Raw genomic sequence first — 22,510 nt, forward strand, 5'->3', positions numbered from 1 at the left:
ACTGGGCCCTGGCCGGTTGGCTCAGTGGTAGAGCATCGGCCTGTCGTGCAGAAGTCCCGGGTTCGATTCCCAGCCAGGGCACACAGAAGCACCCATCTGTTTCTCCACCCCTCCCCCTCTCCTTCCTCTTTGTCTCTCTCTTCCTCTCCCGCAGCGAGGCTCCATTGGAGCAAAGATGGCCCCAGGCGCTGGGGATGGCTCCTTGGCCTCTGCCCCAGGAGCTAGAGTGGCTCTGGTTGCGACAGACTGATGCCCTGGAGGGGCAGAGCATCGCCTCCTGGTGGGCAGAGCGTCGCCCCCTGGTAGGCGTGCCGGGTGGATCCCGGTAGGGCGCATGAGGATGACTGTCTATCCCCGTTTCCAGCTTCAGAAAAATACAAAAAAAAAAAAATAATAAGACTGAAGCACAAATCGCAAGAGTAGCCTAATCCTTTAACATAATTTGATAAGAGAAAATTACTACAACAAAGCAAAACCACTGAATAGTAATCTCACTTATGAACATATAAGAAAATATCCTTAAAAATTATCAAATTATACAAATATTATAAAAAATAATAGACACAATAAAATTTTATTCCCAGAATGCACAGGAGGTTTAAAATTAGGAAATTTAATATTATATCACATTAAAAAGTCAACAAACATTTGGCACATTCAGAATATTCATTAAAAAATAGGCATTTTCAGTAGAGCAGTTATTTTTGATAATAAAAAGTAACTTCTGTTGTTTAAAAATTTTATTTAACCAAAATTAATAACTTAATTAACATGATAAGAAATAACTATTTGAAATCAAAAGCCAATGTTATACTTAAGCACCATGTTTCAAATTATTTTTGTCAATGTAAATACATCCTAGCTATCAAATATGTCTATGTTGTAATAGTTTTGGAAATGGTGGTTTTAACAAATGATTTTCTATAGCAGTATTTTTCATATTATTTAATGTCAAGTGTGTTTGTTGGAGTCACAAAAAGCATATAGAATTAAGTGTGTCTAAAGTTTATTTTTTTCCTTTTTCTTTTTTTAATTAATTTTAATGGGGTGACATTAATCAATCAGGGTACATAAGTTCAGAGAAAACATCTCCAGGTTATTTTGACATTTGATTATGTTGCAAAACCATCACCCAAAGTCATATAGTCTTCTGTCACCTTCTATCTGGTTTTCTTTGTGTCCCTCCTCTCCTCTCCACCCCTTCCCTTTCTCTCCCTACCTCAGGTAACCACTACACTCTTGTCCATGTCCATGAGTCTCATTTTTATGTCCCAACTATGTAAGGAATCATATAGTTCTTAGTTTTTTCTGATTTTTTTCTGATTTACTTATTTCACTCAGTATAATGTTAGCAAGTTCCATCCATGTTGTAGTAAATGATCCGATGTCATCATTTCTTATGGCTGAGTAGGTAGTATTCCATAGTATATATGTACCACTTATTCTTTATTCAGTCATCTATTGAAGGGTGTTTTGGTTGTTTCCATGTCTTGGTCACTGTGAACAATGCTGCAATGAAGATGGGGCTGCATGTATCTTATGTACCAGTGTTTTTGAGTTATGGGGGTATATTCCCAGTAGAGGGATTGCTGGGTCATATGGTAGTTCTATTTTTAATTTTTTGAGGAACCACCATACTTTCTTCCATAATGGTTGTACTACTTTACATTCCCACCAAGAGTGGATGAGGGTTCCTTTTTCTCCACAGCCTCTCCAACACTTGTTATTACCTGTCTTGTTGATAATAGCTAATCTAACAGGTGTGAAGTGGTAACTCATTGTAGTTTTGATTTGCATTTCTCTAATAGCTAATGAAGATGAGCATTTTTTAAATATATCTGTTGGCCATTTGTATTTCTTCCTGGGAGAAGTGTCTGTTCATGTCCTCTTTCCATTTTTCTATTGGATTGTTTGCTGTTGAGTTTTATGAGTTCTTTGCATATTTTGGACATTAGGCCCTTATCTGAGCTGTTGTTTGAAAATATCATTTCCCATATAGTTGTCTGTTTTGTTGTCAGTTCCTTCTTCTGTGCAAAAGCTTTAGTCTGAGGTATTCCCATTCATTTATCTTTGCCTTCACTTCTCTGGCCTTTGGAGTCAAATTTATAAAGTGCTTTTTGTAACCAAGGTCCATGAGTTTAGTATCTATGTATTCTTCTATGTACTTTATTTTTTTGGGTCTTATATTTAGGTCTTTGATCCATTTTGAATTAATTTTAGTACAAGAGGACAAACTGTAGTCGAGTTTCATTCTTTTGCATGTGGCCTTCCAGTTTTCCCAGCACCATTTGTTGAAGAGCCTTTTTTTTCTCCATTGTGTGTTGTTGGCCCCTTTATCTAAAATTATTTGACCATATACATGTGGTTTTATTTCTGGGCTTTCTATTCTGTTCCATTGGTCTGAGTGTCTATTTTTCTGCCAATACCATGCTGTTTTGATTATCATGGCTCTATAATATAGTTTGAAGTCAGGTACTGTAATGCCCCAGCTTTGTTCTTTTTCCTTAGGATTGCTCTATTTGGGGATTTTTATAATTCCATATAAATCTGATGATTTTTGTTCCATTTCTTAAAAAATGACATTGGAATTTTGATGGGAATTGCATTAAGTTTGTATATCACTTTGAGTAATGACTATATTTATTTTTCCTATCCAAAATCAAGAAATATTTTTCCATTTCATTATATCTTTTTCAATTTCCCTAAACAATGCTTTGTAATTTTTATTATATAGGTCCTTTACATTCTTTGTTATAGTTATTCCTAGGCATTTTATTTTTTTTTGTTGCAACCATAAAGGGGATTGTCCTTTTGAGCTCGTTTTATGATGTTTCATTGTTGGCATATAGGAAGGCCATGGACTTTTGTATATTAATTTTGTATCCTGCAACCTTACTGTATTGGTTTATTGTTTCTAGTTATTTTTTTCTTGATGACTATATTTTTACACCACTGAGACACTTTGGGCACTAGTTTTTTAAAAATATATATTAAAACAAATTTAATAGTTAATGTATCCTTATTAAATTCATGAAAAAATAAAAATGTCCAATTATACTACTATTATAAACATTTTACTATTATTCTTAGGAAATAAAACATATTGTAAAGAATATATAATATTTGTCTCAATTTTTTAAAATAGTTTTCTAAAGAAAACACAAGAATATCAACCAGTTATTTGAAAAAGAACAAATTTTATAACAAATAGAAGTTATAAATGAGTAGACATTATAACAATCTATACATTTGTTACAACATCAAAAATTTAAATTTTGAAGGAAACATAAAGATATCAGAAAAAATAAATCAAGATAAATTTTTTCAGATATTTGCTTTCTAATTATGAACAGCCTACTACAGTAATTAAAAAACAGTTATAAAAGTCTAATAGTGCAGGGTTTTTTTTCAGTAGAGGATGGAAAGTCAGAATAGAATGCCCATAACAAATTCAATATGTTATATAATTAAGTACATAATAAAAATGACACTTCAAATAAAAAATAAGAGAATAACTTACTCAATAAATTGGGTTGACACAATTTAAGTAACAGCTCTGCATTATACCCACACATAGATAAATTTCAAAGGAATTTTAGATCAAAAGGAGAGCAAATAAAAGAACTTGAGAAATATATTGTTAAATATTAATTCTTGGAGTTGAATTTGTCTTTCTAAGCAAGGATCCAATTTATTAAAAAAAAATCAAAAGAAGTCTGGTTGAGGGTCCATAATAGTGAAAGCTATCTGAATAACTGCAGATTTTAAGAAAAGGTAACACATTGATCATAAAATAGTTTCATAAATCAATAAGAAAAAGGTCTTTCAACAGAAATATCGGCAAAAATATAGATAATGTATCCATACAAGAGTGCACACAATCAACACACAAACAAATGAAAACATTAAAATTGTCAATTAAATAATTTAGAACACTCAACCTCAGTTCAATGCTGAGAAGTGCAGATGAAAATAAACCCTTGGCACCAGCCTGGTAATTCCATTGGTTAGAACATCATAGCAATTTGCCAAGGTTGTGGTTTGGATCCCCTGTCAATGCACGTACAAGAGTCAGTCAATGAATGCATAAATAAGTGGAACGACATATTTATGTTTCTCTCTCTCGTTCTCTTTCTTACTCGCTCTCAAATCAATAAATAAAAATTAAAAAATAAACTCTTTTCTCTCATCAAATTGAGAAAGATACATATAATAATCATACACAATATTGGTTAAAGTACAGGCATGTTATTAAAAATTCAACATTTTATAGCAAAAGACAAACTGACTTTTAAATAATTTCTAAGAGGCAAATTTGCAATAAAAATCCTAAAAATAGCCTGACCAGGTGGTGGCGCAGTGGATAGAGCGTTGGACTGGGATGTTGAAGGACCCAGGTTCGAGACCCCGAGGTCGCCAGCTTGAGCATGGGCTTATCTTGCTTGAGCAAAAACTCACCAGCTTGGTCCCAGGGTCACTGGCTCCAGCAAGGGGTTACTCAGTCTGCTGAAGGCCCGCAGTCAAGGCACATATGAGAAAACAATCAATGAACAACTAAGAAGTCGCAACGCGCAACGAAAAACTAATGATTGATGCTTCTCATCTGTCTCCATTCCTGTCTGTCTGTCCCTGTCTAACCCTCTGACTCTCTGTCTCTGTAAAAATAAAAAAATAAAATAAAAAAAAACACCCTAAAAAATACATACCATTTGATCTGACCGTTCTACTTTCAGGAATTTATATTAAGGTTATTATCATGAATATATGCAAAGATGCATATGTATGAATAGTTTCTAAAAAACAGCTCTCATAAGAAATAATTGACATAATTCACCAATTAAAATGTACATTCCAATTTCTTAATATATTTATGGGACTGTGCAGCCGTCAGCACAACCTGCTGATAGAGTCATCTGCTCACTGTAGAAGAAACCTCTTGCTTATTAGCAGTCCATCTCCTTTCTGCTCCCCTGGTTTGCAAAGCTCTCTAGTGCTCAGTGCTTCTGACTTTTTTTTTCCAATACTAATATCCCTAAATTTTCTCTTATGAGTTTCATTTGAAATGTCTCTTTTTCCTGAAGAGACACCATTATATACAATCATCATTTTAATTTGTTTTCAGAGAACCAATCAAACACAGAATTTTAAATGTAGGTTTCAGGTTTTAAGTTTTTTTCTAGGCAGTGTTTAATGCCAGTGAGCAGGAATTGCTTCTCTAATTGGGCTAGTTACTTCTCATTTCAGAATTTAAAGAAAAGACAGTTTCCAAGCAAACAAGGTTTTACTTTTGTCAAAGCTTCAAGTATGGAAATAAAAAATAAAAAAAATATTTTCAGCTAATTTGGTTTTGATTAAAAGACACAATGCAGCTCTAGCTCAATAGCTTAGTTGGTTAGAACATCAGCAAGCACAGAGGTTGTCGGTTCGATCTCTGGTCAGGGCACATATGGAAACATTGATGTTCCTTTCTTTCTCTCTCTCCTCCTCTTCCTCTCTCTCTAAAGTCAATAAATTAAAGCAATAAAAAATTTTAAAAATGAAAAAAAGACAGTGCTTCACATCCTCTAGCTACCTCATTTCCTCCTTGTATCATACCATTAGAAAATTATGTTGATGATGTCTGAAGATATGATGAGAATAAGAAATTGCATTCAACAGAAATCCTTGCTGTATTTACATGATAAGAAAACACTGACCAGGACTCAGAAACACTAGTACCAGTTCTACGATTTATTATCTTAACCAAACTCCTTTTAGCTTACTCAGTGTATTTGGGCTAAATAATTTCCAAAGTATATCTTTCAGCATCAAGATTTAAGGAATTTATTGTCAAACTGCCTTATAGCTTATCTGTTAAATTTAAGATCAAGAAGACACAAACTATCAAAGAAGCCAGACCAGAACACCATTTTAGAAAACAATATTGATAAAATTGAATGAATTTTATTCTAAGATTTTGCTTTGAGTAAATTATGGGTGAGCATAATGAGTTCATCTAATAAATATTTTAATGAAGATTTTGACAATTGCATTTACCTATAAAAATTAAATATATACATTTTCCTATCTCATAAGCATGCTCAATGAAGTAAGCAATGCATTTTAGGATACTTCATTTTTAATTTTGTAACTCTCCTTTAGGTAAAAGTATTCTTTAAAAGTCAAAACCTATTTTTTTTTTCTTTTTTTTTTGTGATGGAGACAGAGAGAGAAAGAGAGAGGGACATACAGGAAGGGAGAGAGATGAGAAGCATCAATTCCTTGTTACTGCTCCTTAGTTGTTCACTGATTGCTTTCTCATATGTGCCTTGACTGGGGGGGATACAGTAGACAGATTGATCCCTTGCTCAAGCCAGCAATCTTGGGCTCAAGCTGGTGAGCCTTGCTCAAACCCGATGAGCCACGCTCAAGCTGGCCATCTCAGGGTTTCGAACCTGGGTTCTCCGTGTCCCAGTCTGATTCTCTATCCACTGCACCACTGCCTGGTCAGGCTAAAATCCTACTTCTTAATCTACTTAGTTTTAAATAACCCTTGACTTGACATGCTATATAATATTTGAGAAATCTCTGAAGTTCATTTAGATTCAGGGAAGGTAGTCTTGTTTTTCAGATGAGTTTAATACAATTCAGATATATACTGAACTGGTAAAGCTGTTTATTAAAGTGGTTGATTTGAAAATATAAAATATTATATAATGAATACATATGATAGAGAAATAATGTAGTTGTTAAGAACTTGGCCTTTGGACAAAGAAAACCTCAATTCAAATCTGAGCATGTTCAAGTATTATCTATGTGACCGAAGGCCAGTTATTGAACCTCTATGAGCCTCCTATAAGGTAAGGAATATAATATTACCTATCCCATTTCTTTGATATAATAGCAATGAAATAACATAAATAAAGTACTCACAACAGTCCCTGACATATATTGAACACAGATAAATGGTAGCAATAGTGAGATCACTATGAAAGTGGGCTCTGACGTTCAGCAGCCTGTGTATGAATTCTGGTCTAACCATTGATGGTTCTGGGACCTCAGAATCTTCTTTGTCTTTTCCATGCCTCACTTTTCCTCCTTTATAAAATGAAGAAAATCATGATATCTACCTCAGGGTTGAGGTAAGGATGAAATTGCACTAGAAAGGTGTGTGACATATAGTAACTCCAAAAACATATTAGATACAGTATTATTATATCATTATTGGGTGAAGTTCAATTTTATATTTTAATAAAACAATTGCAGATAACTTTAATAATTATTCAATAATTATTCATTAAAGAAAGCAATCTGATATGGATTTAACCAGATATTATAAACATGGAAGAAAAACCTGTGTCAGTACTGTAATTACTTTCATTTTGGGAGGGAAGAAGTTATAAATATCGCTACTTCACATTAGTAGTCAGTGGCAGGTAACTACACACTACAGAAGAAAGAACAGCCCTTCTCTGCAATTTTTAATGAAGTAATTAAATGCTTGATTTGACCTGATGGTGATGCTAGGGTTCTTATTGAGGACTAGGATGGGATTGTTTTGACTGGAGCTTTCTCCACTCATTTTTGACACAATTCTAAACATCTTGATATCTCCGATGAATTCCAAAGAAAACACAGATTATTGATATCTGTGGCCTCTAATAAACTATACACTTTTAGGTTAAAATCCCAATTTCCCTGTCAATGGCACTTTTCTGTGTATAGCCTGTGTTTTATTTGCATAATACATTTTCTGGGAAATGAATAAATTACAATGATAAAAATGACCATTCATAGAGATTCATTTTATTAAGATAATATTTGCCAATTAGAAATTTTCAATCAACATCTCCTTATTAAGAAAAAAATCCAAGTTGTTAAATAAAATCTTGAAAGAAAAAAATGAGATTAAAACAACTAACTGTTATTATAAAATGGTATCTTACTAAAATACTGTTTTTGTTGAGGGGAGGAAACACATCGAAATGTTTTCCATTAGTTCACAAGATTGCCATCCTGAATACAGTGTTCTTAATAACCTGTGACTTTCATGGGCTAATCACATTCCCTTTCCTATGAATATTATCAAATTTGCTTGAGAGGTTCCTAAAGAGTTTGTTGTTTTTGTTCCCAGACTGAATGCTGAAGGAAATTGAGTATTTTTATGGACTCATTAGGACAATATATGTCTAATTTATTCTTTTAAAAAAGCCTCTGCAAACATTTAGCAAAAGTATAAACAAAACTGAAGAAAATAAAGCTGTAGAATATTATAAGATTAAAAATAAATCAAAACAGAGATTGATAGAAAGCTAGGTGTAAGTTATTATCAAGCACATGGTAGTTGAAAGTGTTTATACACATCCAATTGTTTTGATGTGTAGTCATTCTAAATAAGTAATATTTTTGTTTTAATTATGGATTGCTTCACCTTTACCTATTTCTTGATTATATACTAAAAATCATATTCAAAAAATAATTTAAATATCTACAATGACTTCAAATGAATCCAACATGACTTTCAAAGTCTTCAATTATATAGTCTCTCTTTCATTTCATCCTAAGGCCTTTATTTGCTACTCATCCATATAATCACCTGTTCTTTTTATTTATTTATTTTTTTACAGGGACAGAGAGAGAATCAGAGAGAGGGATAGACAGGGATAGACAGACAGGAACGGAGAGAGATGAGAAGCATCAATCATCAGTTTTTCGTTAAGACGCCTTATTTGTTCATTGATTGCTTTCTCATATGTGCCTTGACCATGGGGCTACAGCAGACCGAGTAACCCCTTGCTCGAGCCAGCGACTTTGGGTCCAAGCTGGTGAGCTTTTTGCTCAAGCCAGATGAGCCCACGCTCAAGCTGGCGACCTCAGGGTCCTGAACCTGGGTCCTCCGCATCCCAGTCCGACGCTCTATCCACTGCGCCACCACCTGGTCAGATATAATCACCTGTTCTTGTCAGTTTCCAATCTCAACACTTCCTACATGCATTATTAGACTTACTTCTGTGTTTAAATATCAGTCAGGGATATTCTGTGTTTAAATATCAGTCAGTTCTCTTTATCATCTCAAGGCCAGAGTCTTTATACTGTATCTATAAAACCATACCCAGCATTCTAGTCCCATGTGCCTTTCTCTGAGTATATTTTGAGAATATTTATTTTGATTTGAAAATTAATATTAGAACTATATCTAGAATAATAAGTTTAGGATAATTAAATATTTGTTTATTTTAAAAATTTACATAGCTATTCCTACAGATGCTGTAAAACATTAAACTTCTTTATTTGCAAGTTAAGTCATCCAAACGAGCCCCATTCATTTGTCTAGGTAGGACTTATTGGTGTTTACTTTACCGAGTTTTAAGCAGTTTACCAAAAAGTTTATCTAAAACTAATAAAGAAATTTTAATCTAATTATTATTAATTTCTGCATCTTCCTTTTTGAAAATGGGCCAGTTTTTTTTTAGTTTGTTTTTTCAAATAAAATTGTGCCCATTAATGAAAATATAAAGAAAATAAATAAATTGGAAACCTAAAGTCAGTTACTATAGCAATACAGACATTTTACAGGACTTATGTCATAAGCATGTTTATTTTTTAAAAAGAGCAATGACTTCAGAGGAGGTGACTATTCCAAGGCCATCAGTTATACAGGGGAAGAAAGAAACCTAGGCAAGGTCCTCACAGCAGTTTTAAAGTTGTGAGCAGAAAACCATATGACAATGAGCAACAGACTCTTAAGAATGAAGATGTGAAGAGTTTAATTATTATAATCAAATAGAACCTAATTAATTGAATGCATATTAATGATATACATAATTGTTATTATGTGCACAGTGTTTAATCATAATTGAAGAGTTTACATATATTACTCTGATTAGTTTTTTTCTTACACAAACTAAATATCTTTAGAATTATCTGATGAAGAGAAAGGAAAAGTAACTGGGAGAAATGGGCCACTGTCCTAATGGGAATCAAAACTTAGGAGGACCATAGAGATACTTTAGCTAAACTCTCTCTAATTTTTTTTTTTTTTACTAATAATAGATGAACTGAAGGTTAGCAAATGAAGTTATCTATTTGGGTGACCTGGCTTCAAAGTTCTTTTTCTTTCTATTTATTTATTATTTTACTTTTCTGGCATTGACTCCTTGTCTCTGGAATCCGTAGAACTCAAACTTTCCTGTCTTATCAAGAGAGGAACTGGCAGTCATGGGAGCTGAGAGATAAAAACTTTCATTCTCATCAGTTCACTAAGAACAACCCCTAATTTCCCCAATTTCATCCTCTGCAGCTGGAGAAATCAGGTAGAGTATGTCAAAGTGCTACTTGATTCTCAGGGACTCCTAAACCAGACTTCGGTGTAAAGGGAAACATCCACCCTAGATAATGGAAAGAAAAGAAAAAACTGTTGAGAGACTACATTGTCTTCTGGTTCACAATGCAGAGGGCCTGAGGGGCTCTCTGGCTTGGTATAGCAGCCTGAAGATCTTCATAACTGCTTCACTAGTTGCAAACCTGGTCACTTTCCTATTGGGTCACTTCCCCAATTAGAAGAGTAATGATTTATAGTGGAAAAAACAATGTTTGGAGTCAGACATATTTGTGTCTAACTGGCTCCATATTCTTTGAGCTTTACTTCCTTCACCTATTATGTAGCAGAAATCATTTTTACCTCATTGAGTTGTTTGGGTGTTTGTTTGGTTCCTTGTGGTAGAGGGACAGATAGGGACAGACAGACAGGAAGGGAGAGAGATGAGAAGCAACAATTCTTCACTGCAGCTCCCTAGTTGTTCATTGACTGCTTTCTCATACGTGAATTGACCGGGGGTGTTACTGCAGAGCAAGTGATCCCTTGCTCAAGTCAGTAACCTTGGTCTCAAGCCAGTGACCTTGGGCTTCAAGCCAGTGACCTTTGGGCTCAAGCCAGTGACCATGAGGTCATGTCAATGATCCCATGCTAAAGCTGGTGAGCCTGTGCTCAAGTTGTTGAGCCTGTGCTCATGCCGGATGAGCCCGCACTCAAGCAGGTAACCTCAGAGTTTTGAACCTCAGTTCTCTGCATCACAGTTCAATGCTCTATCCACTGCCATCACTGCCTGGTCAGGCCTCATTGAGTTCTTTTTTGAATGATATGAGATAATATATATCAAGTTTAATTATAACATTTAGCACATAACTGTTGGGAGGCAATCTGCAGTGAAACTTTGGAGCTTCTGCGTGTCTTGCTGATTTTGCCAAAATCACAAGGTCATGACTATTCTTTCACCCCAGAAGAGAACAAATTCACCATGAAGTGCAGCAATACAATCTCTCCTGTGACAAAGGAGAGGCCAGCTTTCTGATTGCTGTCAAAGTGATTTCTGAGACACACTCAGCATGCCTCTGCCTAAGGGTCCTTGCTCTTTGTGCTTCCTCTAAGTGAATTTGTATGGAATCTACAAATCAAATTGAGGTGATCTGACATCTTATATTTAGTCATCTGACTCATAAATATGGTATATCACTTCACTAATTTGGATCTTTTAATTTCAGCAATATTATGTAATTTTCAATGAAAATATATTACACATCATTTTCTCTGAATACTTCATATATTTGATGCTATTTTAATTGCTAATTAGTTTAAACAAAATGATAAGTGTTCATTACTAGTACATATATAAAAAGTGATGGATACCCTAAGCTCAGGTTTATTTTCTTCCCCATTATGTATATACACACACAGGTTCCATCTGGCCTTCATGTCACGTTGTGTGATTTGGGGTTTGGGTATACCAGTATACCTGTTCTGATACCTGTGCCATCCATTTTCCATGAATATTAAGTCTTTATTTCTGATTCTGGAGTCCCATTTTTTTTTGGTCAGTATCCATGGAACTTATTAGCTCTCCCTGCACCGTCACTCTCTTTAAATGTCATAAAACCCATATTATACTTTACATTCAAGAACAAACTATCATTACACAGTATTGTTCTTATTCAACTGAACTAAATAACACACCCTGGAGTACTTAGAAAAATAAACATACTCATATAATCCCACCATAATCCATAAAAAAGAATCGTCAAATCCATTTGAAAAAAAGTAATTTTGAAGCTCAGGTTTAAACAGTCTGAAAATATTATGTAAGTATGGAGCTTTGACTGTCATCAAAGGTGGGAGTTTGGTCGGCTAATAGATACAGGTAGGATGACTCTTTAAATGACTTTTCTTGGTACTTATGCAAAGACAGTTGTAGCCCTACTCCTAGACACCAAACCAGTCGATTTCTGGTCAAGTGGAAGAGCCAATGGGAGACAGCTCTGTAATAATTTACTGGCAAACCTGGAGATCAATGAGAAGCAAAGTGTTGCAAACAAAGAACACACGTGATTATTCATGGTAATGCTTAAAGGGAAATACACAAAGAACTACATTGTACTATATGCTACATGTTCATAAATGATGACACAAAGTTTTCAGAGAAGAAATTTATTATAAAAAGTTCCCTGTGAAACACTTTTTTATAAAATATCCAGTTTGTTTTTAAAGCCTCTAAGATATATTCAGAGGTAAACAATTGAACAGTCTCTATTCTATATTTGCTAAACTGAGCATAATGAATGCATGAAGCCGAGAGGAAATCAGGAAACCTTTTACTCTGGCCTCTAACTCTGCACAGGTGCCATCCCTCCTCATCCTAAACGTGAGGTACCAGTATTTGTTTGGCTTCTATAATGAAATGAGTGATGATTTGGGACTATGACAGCATAAATTTGCTCTCTGGCTCTCCCACTGTCTGCCTCTGTGTCCAGGGCAAGTCATTTACCTTGCTGGGTCTCATTTTAGTCAGTATGAAATGGAGATGATAATACTCCCTGGGAAAAGTCAACATGTCAATTGTCAGTAGGTATGCAGTGAATGAGGTGTATCATTAACACTTTTAGGTCACAAAGCATTCAGGGGGAAAAAAGCGACTTTGATCTGGAGACTCTTGATATATCACAGTATAAGCAGCTAGAAAGCTTTCTTGTCCTGTGATTTGAAAGAATACTCACACAAAACCCCAGATGAATAATTTGGGAAGGGTTTGGGGAAGTCCTCACAGGTCTGTACTTGCACTGTAAAAATGACCCCAAGAGAAACAGCACCGGGGAAAAGGGTGCCCTTGATCTGGAGCTGCAGTATTGCTTAGTACCTTGGGGCTTCTTTAAAACTGTCCTTTGACTTAAAATAGGACAGTCTCTTTTTATATTCCTCAGAGAAAGGTATTCCATTCATTCTGTTCTTAACTGCTCATTGAGCAAAGAAGAGAGATAAGAGAAGTTTCATATGTGAAGGAATTATCAAGGAAGCAAATTAGCTACTCTCTTTAGAGCCAGCCCTGAAAGAATGATTATGTCCTAAATAAAGAGCAGTTAACATCTTACATGGCAATTAAGCCCGAGCTGCTAACAATTCCAAGGATATGCTACAATGTACCTTGGGACTGAAGGGCCTGGGGAGAAGCTTTTGATTTCTGTATTGCACTTTGGGTTTAATTAATCCTAAATAAGAGAGCAAATATGGGGTCAGGAGTGGAGGGTGATAAGGGCACAGGGAAGAGAGTATCTTATAGGTCAAGAGCACTTAGTTTCGAATCACACAGAGCCAGCTCCAGTCAAATACTGGTTATGTCACCAGAAGATAAACTTGCCAAGTAACTTAGCCTCCTTCTGTGCCTTAGTATATACACAGACAAGAGAGAAAAAGAGTACTTCTTGGGATTGTTATCTGACTTAAAAAGATAATGTGTGGACCCCATGGTACCTGGCTTGAAACCCAGGGTGACTGGCTTGAGCCCAAATTTGCTGGACTGAGCAAGGGGTCACTGGCTCAGCTGGAGCCCTACTGTCAAGGCACATATGAGAAAGCAATCAATGACCAACTAAAGTGATGCAATAACAAGTTGATGCTTCTCATCTCTCTCCCTTTCTGTCAGTCCCTGTCTCTCTCTCACAAAAAAATAAAAGAAAATAAAACATGTGGCAAGTACTCAGCACTTAATAAATACCCAGTGAAAGGCACATTAGTATTATTTGCAAGTGAAATTCAAAAGTAAAAATTTTTGCATTTCACAACTTTCTAACTTTTGTATGAGTTTTGATATTTTTCCCACTTTAACTTCTATTAAACAAGAACATACAATCTTACTCACCTCTTTCCCCCCACTTTATAGGCAAATAAAATGCCTTCTAGTGAGGCCAGTTTCTATATTTCCCTTCAGAGTACTTCTGAACTATTCTAATACACTATGAGGAAGGAAGAGGAACGGCTATGAAGTATCTACTGTGAATCACTTTATTGAACCTTATGCAAGGTGCTTCTTTTATTTAATTCTCACATTATACCAGGATGATATTGTCATTCATATTTTAAAATGAAGAAATTACTGTTCATCTGGATTAACATCTTGCCTGAAGCTGCTCATCTAGTAAGTATCCAAGGTTGGGCTAGAACATGAATATATCTATAGGTAAAAGTATAGATTTTCTGGGGACAGAAATCATTCCAAAGTTGATACTAAACAGGGTTTCCTAAACTCCCATGAATCTCTGAAGTTATTTCTTAAAAGCATAGACTCCACAGATTCATTTAAACCCAAATCTACAGGGCAGGACCTTAAGGAAGCTGCATATTTAATGAACACTCCAGATTGTTGCTATTGTCTACAGAGTTTGAGGAAACATCATTACAGAACACAAAGATCAGTGTTATGGGCCTTTTTATCTATTTATTTCAATAAGAAATTGTTTCATTACAAAGAGACCTTTTTTTTTTTTTTTCCAAAGCTGGAAATGGGGAGGCAGTCAGATAGGCTCCCGTGTGCGCCCGGCCGGGATCCACCCGGCATGCCCACCAGAGGGTGATGCTTTGGCCATCTTGGGGCGCCGCTCTGCCACAACCAGAGCCATTCTAGCACCTGAGGCAGAGGCCACAGAGCCATCCTCAGCACGCGGGAAAACTTTGCTCCAGTGGAGCCTTGGCTGTGGGAGGGGAAGAGAGAGATAGAGAGGAAGGAGGGGGAGGGGGTGGAGAAGCAGATGGGTGCTTCTCCTGTGTGCCCTGGCTGGGAATCAAACCTGGGACTCCTGCACGCCAGGCCAACACTCTACCACTGAGCCAACCGGCCAGGGCCTAAGAGACCTTTTTTGATACAGATTTTATAACATTAAACTTCTATTAACGGCATTTATAGAAATTCATTATGAGTTTTTTAGTATACTGGAGTTATGCCATTAGAAATAGCCACAGAATTTCAACAATAAAATGAGTACTGTTTAAGGCAAATCTATAATTATATCAAATTAACTTTTATACTCTTCAGTAGAATAAATCACAAAAAATAAAATATGTGAATTAACATGTTAAATGTTATGTTTAAATATGTTAAAGTTTTTTACGTACAAATAAATTATGAATTATGAATGGAATAGTGCAAAGGTCAAAGCCTGTGGCATCAGATGACACAAGGTAAACCCAACTTTTTCATTTGTTGTTTTTTTAGGGGTGGTATTTAACAAATCACTTAAATTCTCTGAGTCTTAGTGACTTCATTTAAATAATATATAAAATATTTTCTTTACAGGATTAATGTATGAATAAAAAAAACAAAATTGATAAATGGTTTATAAATGACCTCTCATACAGTTATAAAAATTAGTGGATTATACAATCATGATGTCCATAGACGTTAGCTGTTTTACTCTGCCGAGTCTACACCCACGTGTGTTTTCTGGTTTCTACCAACCCTGAGAGAGGAGCATTCTACAGGAAGGCAGAAATGATGCTATTTTACTGAAGATGTTATCAGGCTATCTGAGTGATGCTAAGATAGAACTTCTCCCTGGGTATTATCAGCTACTTAGAAAGAATTTGAGATCTACAAATACCCTTTAACAGAGACCAATGAAGGACGTCATGGTAATATTCCCACATAGCTTTCCTATATGTCTGTAATAAAGGTCTATTGCTCACAGCTATTTCTGATTATTTCCTCTGGTGGAGATAATAGCAACCTCATAGACCTTGACAATCATCTTCTAAGTTAGTACTTTAAGAACGGCTTAAAATGTCTTGCTTATCAGAGTAAAAATGACAAATTTAATTCTGATATATTCTAAATATAAATGTGAGAAATAAAATGACAATAATTATAATATTGTGTATAATAAATATAAATTTTCAAAGATGTAACTTATTTGAAAATATAATGTGACCCTGAAATTACTTTATCCATTGTATCTCTGGATTATATATTTTTAAAGTGTCTTAGGGTATATAAAGTTGCCAAACTTGTTTGTGATTTCTGAAGATTAGCTGAGGTTAGAAAGTGCTGCTTTACATTTGAGCTTTTTGTGTATTGGGAAAATTACCTAAATGCTTGAAACTTTAAATTTTTTCATCTCTTAAAATTAAAGGGGTAAGTTTATCCTATACATGACATAAGTTATGTAGAAGCCATTAAGTAATCTACCAATTGTAGTTAAAATAATTGTTGTTAGTTAGGTTTGAGTCTGATAACAGAGATAATGATTATTATACAACTTTAGCTTTAAGCAGTTTATTTATGTGTTGAGCATTTCCTGATGAAGATATTGGGAACCTCCACTTATCAGAGATATAAACACATATCATAATTACATATTTTTCCCTAATTGAATCCAAAATTAACATAACACATGACTTGGATATCCATTCTTACAGTAACGCCCTAATCTTTCTCAAAGGTTCATTTTTTTTTTAAATCTATTTCACAGCTTCCCCTGGATACTTCTCAAAGCTCTTCTCTTTGAACTCCTACAATTTAACAGGTACAGAAGGAAACTTTTGTAAGCAGAAAGCACACTGGTTTTGGAGCCAGGATCACATAATGAAGAGCATACCAATTGTGTATTCAAACTGTGGTTGTGCCACTTACCCAGGTTTGGTAACCTGATCTCTGTAAAACATCTGTTTCCCCATTTGTAAAATGCAGTGTTATAAAAATAAAAAGTGAAGAAATAGAAAGCCAAATATATAGTTAGTATTCTTTATTTGTCAATTTTATTAATTAGAAATTCTCTCCATGAGGTTGCTCTGTATTTATTTCATTTTGATACTGTTATGCAGATAGAGATAACACCCTGGTTTTCTGGACAAGGAGCTAGCTAGGAGCTCTAACTTCTGTAGCCTAAAAGGTGGGATGCAACTTGATTTTCCTCAAACAGTTGCTACTTCTCAAAGCAGAAGAGGCTGTAACCTCCCGAGACATCTAAACCCTCTAGGTACCTGGACTTTCCCAGGCAACTTCTATATAATCTGGCATCCGAACCCAAGCTTTCTAGCATCTAGGCATATTTTTTCTCTGGGCCCCATATAGAGTACTCACACATTTGCCCCATAAAGCAGAAGGGCTACAAAGGTGAGTAGCTTCCACAGAGACTAAACCCTCTATGCCTCAAGCAACTTCCCCTAGGTCCTAATGGTTCTCCAGGAAAGGACTAGAGAATGTGGGCACAAAGTCTTCTTCTCACTGGTCTTGGTTTGTAAATATCCCTCATAAAGACCATTATTAACCAATACAGCATGGCATTGTGGAATTTTTCCCTTACCTATCTTGGTTCGCAATTGTCATCCACTCTCTGAGTAGTCTAATGGGAAGATTTTAAGCAATACGTTGTCCCTTTAATATCCTGCTCCATGTATTTATCCTCTGTTGTTCACTCCTCATTATTGGAATGGTTTCAGGACATATATAGTGCATCTTAAAATAGCAAAAAACCCTTTCTCTAAGCCTCTGTTTTCCTAAAACTTAATGTTGTACTTATGTACTAATTCAGAAAATATGAACACTGAGGATAAATGGTATCATTAACTTTTATTTATGCCATAATGCTTCCTTACTGGATCCATTTACTAAGTATTAATATGGTGAGAGTCCAAGGAAATCCTAAATAATTTACAGGTGTTATTGATCGCCTAAAATCAAGACCGACTTCAAATCTAAGAAATATTTCCTTTCGGATGTATGGCCTTTTTAAGAGCGTTGTGTGATTTCCATGAATCCCATTGAACTACCTTGCAGTTCTTTTTTAGGATGCGACAGCTTTAGCAATTTTTAGGGACCCTTTTTCTCCAGTTCCTGTGAGTGACTCAGTCATTGTTTTCATGGTTTAGCAGTCAAGTGTGAAGAGCTCTCAGAGCATGTCAACAAAATGTCAAATTCTGTGAGAGAGACTCCATGACTGTTATTGTGATTGACTGCTTATTTGAATCTTTCTGCTCCCAGCTGCTCCTTGGAAGCTATATCAGGGAAGATGTAAACTGAAGAAAAGACATTTTGAATATAGTAAAGGCTCTGTAACTCTACATTATAGAAAACAAGTAAGAGTAGAAGGTGGAGGACAAGCAGGGCTACTGGGTAGATCACTAAAGGGAATACTGTCTATAAAATATTTGAGGGTTACAGGACAGCCATGTAAAGTGACCTAATGACAATAGTCCATACCCATGAGGCCCAAGCAATCCTGAGATAAAGAGTCCTGTTTGTTTATCTGTGGCCCTGACTAGATCCCACAGTGGAAAGCAACATTGTCTTCTATGATTTGCACTCTCTAAAGGTATACAGGAAAAACAGGAATGGGATGCAACACAGAGTCAGATCCCGCTTTAAAAACTGCTATTCCATCTAATAAATACTGTCATGCACCACATTTACTGATAAATTCACTCAAGATATTTATTTAGAATTTGCCTTGCTCTAGGTTATACAAGCTGCCCTTAAGGAGCTTAGTGTTTAGAGAATTCTGACACAATAGTGTAAGTGTTCTCTATCAGTAATAAAATTCTAAAACAAAGATTTCTGTTTCTGAAAGAAAGAATCTGACTTATGATTCAAATACTGAACATAACTAAGGTCAAAACAGAATATTTCTTTTAGCAAAGAAAACATTTGCAATGATTACCTGAAAAAGCAGTAAGTAATAAGCATACTTCTCCTATAAATGAGTCAAGTGGAGACTCTGAAATAACTATTCCACACTGAATTTGTTTAAAAATTATTGAAAATATTTGGCCTAACATCCCACATATCAACCCTCATTGAGAGTTATTCACAGGTATCTTTCTTTAGTCTAAAAAAGGAAAACAAGATTTTCAATTAAAATACTCAATATTGAAAAAGAAAAAAAATGTTTAGGTAATGTATCTCTCCCCTTAAATGCTTATTAAATTTTCTATTTAATATAGCAAAACTTTATTCAGGAACATTCTTTTTTAAAATGATAAATGAATTCTACAGAGTAAAAGGAAAATGAGAGGAGAGATAGGTTTTAGGCACTGCTTATGCAGAATGGTCTCTATTTCTAGCAGTAAGTAGATAAGTGCCCAATACAGATAACAATCATTTCACCAGTTGGCTGAATAACAGTTGTTGAGCACCAGGAAGCATGAAGAGGCTGCAATAGATACCCCAAGGAAACACAAAGGGAAAGGCAACTAATCCCTGCCCTGGAGGAGTTTAATGTTTAACAGGAAGAAGGGCTGGTACACGTGGGGAAAAAAAAAAAAAAAAAAAAAAAAAAAAAAAAAATATATATATATATATATATATGCTAATTAAAGACATAAGAAAATAACCATTTCTTCAATTTTATATATACTACATTACTGTAGTCCAAAGAAGATAATATTATTATGGCTTAATCTTGTCAAAGAAAAATAAGAAAAATGACATCTTTTTGTGATATACTTAAGAAAACAACCTCTAGGCCCTGGCCAGTTGGCTCAACGGTAGAGCGTCAGCCTGGCGTGTAGGAGTCCCAGGTTCGATTCCTGGCCAGGGCACACAGGAGAGGCACCCATTTGCTTCTCCACCCTTCCCCCTCTCCTTCCTCTCTGTCTCTCTCTTCCCCTCCCGCAGCGAGGCTCCATTGGAGCAAAGATGGCCCCGGCGCTGGGGATGGCTCTGTGGCCTCTGCCTCAGGCGCTAGAATGGCTCTGGCTGCGACAGAGGGGCAAAGCATCGCCCCCTGGTGGGCATGCTGGGTGGATTCTGGTAGGGCGCATGCGGGAGTCTGTCTGACTGCCTCCCCGTTTCCAGCTTCGGAAAAATGAAGAAAAAAAGAAAAAAAAGAAAACAACCTCTTACAGTATTATATGAGTAAGGACAAATGGAAGTTAAAAATAAGACACTTAATTCTTCTTGTGGAAAATAAGAGATTAGCCTTCACCCTTTTTTTTTTTCAACATTCAGTTCAGAAAACTTCTATTATAAGTACTTTGAAGTGTGTATAAATTGTTTTGAAAACTTTTTGTAACTTTTATAACCAGGAATTTTCTCTTCAAAGACCTGAGGGCCATTTTTTGAAACATCAGCATCAAGGAAGATAGTATCCTTTCTCCTGGTTTCTATGGGATGGTGGGATCTGAAATTTGGTGGGTGCTTAGCTCTTACTTGTAAAAGCACCTCCCTTCATAATGGTATGGGGAATGTTCCTCTTTCTGGATAAACCCAATAAGTCAACACACATGATCACCCCAATTACCCAGTAAAGTCAGGATGAACTAAGCAGGACAAATGGTGCTGTCAAGTTTCCTAAATGAGGACCACTTATTATTTATCTTGAAAATATGTATGCAATGGGTGCTTTTCTACTTGGCTATCCACAAGGCTAGGATTGTCTTAGGTCTTTATAGTCTCTTGGAAGATTGCCTTTAATGGTTATCATATTCTGGTTTAATGCTTATTCAATAATACAGCTGTTTTTCTTTCTCTACTTTCTGCTTCATGGAGAGAATTTCTGTGTTGCAAAAAGAATTTTTAAATTCTATTTCCCTACATGTCAGTTAGTGGCATTATTGCTTAAAGATAGCATGAGAATTTAGAAAATCAAACAGTATTATTTTTTCTAAATTGGGGTGGATGCAGAGATAAGAATTTTAAAATAATCTTGAACACCTATTTGCTTTTTAATTTTCCAATTTACAATTAGATCCCCATACAGGGGGCTATTATAATTTTAGTCTTATACAATGCATTTTGTAGCTAAACTACAAAAAATGGAAAAAGAAAGAGAGAGAGAGAGAGAGAGAGGGAGAGAGACGAGGGATGGCCTGACCAGGTGGTAGAGCAGTGGATAGAGCATTGGATTGGGACGCGGAGGACCCAGGTTCAAGACCCCGAGGTCAACAGCTTGAGCGTGGGCTCATTGGGTTTGAGAAAGGCTCACCAGCTTGAGCCCATGGTCACTGGCTCGAGCAAAGGGTCACTCGGTCTGCTGTAGTCCCTTCCTCCTTCCCCTCCCCTGTCAAAGTACATATAAGAAATCAATCAATGAAAAACTAAGGAACTGCAATGAAGAATTGATGTTTCTCATCTCTCTCCCTTCCTGTCTGTCTGTTCCTATCTGTCCCCCTCTCTGGCTCTCTCTGGCTCTGCCACAAAAAAAAAAAAAAAAAAAAAAAAAAAAAAAGAGAGAGAGAGAGAGAGGGATGAAGGGAAAGAAGGAGGGAGGGAAGGTGAAGGGAGGGGGGGAGGAGAAAAGAAGTGAGGGGAGGGTTTGAGAAAACTAAGAGCTAAGTTCTAATTCTAAATTTCACTTGGTTTATAACTTCCAATAGGTCATAGTGTATCCATCTTTAAAGAGAAGATAATGTTATCTACTTAGCTGTTTATTCTGTTGTATTAAGTAAAATACAGGTCAACCAACCTCTCAGCCTTCTCTTTCAAAAATGACCATTGTACTAATTTTTATAGTGATTACTTCCTTGAATTTCCTTCTGGTTTTTATCACCCAAGTGTGCATTTCAGACATTATAGTTTATAGTCTAGCTCATTTAAAAAAATAATATGTCTTTTAGGTTTCTTTTAAGCTATAGTTTACCCCACCATTTCTTTCTTCCCATTTTTTTTTTACATGTTTCAATCCCTCTACTGGGAATCTATTCCCAAAACTCAAAAACATTTGTACTCAAGACACATACATCCTCATGTTCATCACAGCATTATTCACTGTGGTCAAGATATGAAAACAACCAAAGTGTCCCTCAATAGAGGATTCGATAAAGAAGATATGGTACATATACTGCTCAGCCATAAGAAGTGATGACCTATTGCCATTTTTTGACAACATGGATGGACCTTGGAAACATTATACTGAATGTAATAAGTAAATCAGAAAAACTAAAACTATATGATTTCACACATAGGTGAGATATAAAACTGAGACTCGTGAGCATAGATAAAAGTGAAGAAGTTACCAGGGAAAGGAGGGTGTGGGGGAGGGATGGGGAAAGGGAGTAAAGGGGGACAAATATACAGTGACAGAAAATGATTTGACTTTGGGTGATGGACACACAACACAATCAAGAGTTCAAATGCTATAGAGATGTTTAGCTGGAAGGTATGTACTCTTATTGATCAATGTCATCCCATTAAATTTAATTTTCTAAAAAAATTTAAAAAAAGAGCAAAGGCCATTTAACTTACAGTATAGACTTTTAAAAATATTATAAATTCTT

General features: G+C 35.6%; 1 protein-coding gene and 1 non-coding gene across 2 annotated transcripts in view; one reads left to right on the forward strand and one right to left on the reverse strand.

Moving 5' to 3' along the window:
• The window catches only part of LINGO2 (leucine rich repeat and Ig domain containing 2), a 1,440,550-nt gene that overhangs the window by 882,898 nt on the left and 535,142 nt on the right, over nt 1-22,510 (reverse strand). The window lies entirely within an intron of this gene.
• TRNAD-GUC (transfer RNA aspartic acid (anticodon GUC)) lies at nt 6-81 on the forward strand. Its single transcript has one exon. It is a non-coding gene; the product is annotated as a tRNA-Asp (tRNA).

This window comes from Saccopteryx bilineata, chromosome 2, assembly GCF_036850765.1.
Source record: "Saccopteryx bilineata isolate mSacBil1 chromosome 2, mSacBil1_pri_phased_curated, whole genome shotgun sequence".
Classification (NCBI taxonomy): Eukaryota; Metazoa; Chordata; class Mammalia; order Chiroptera; family Emballonuridae; genus Saccopteryx; species Saccopteryx bilineata.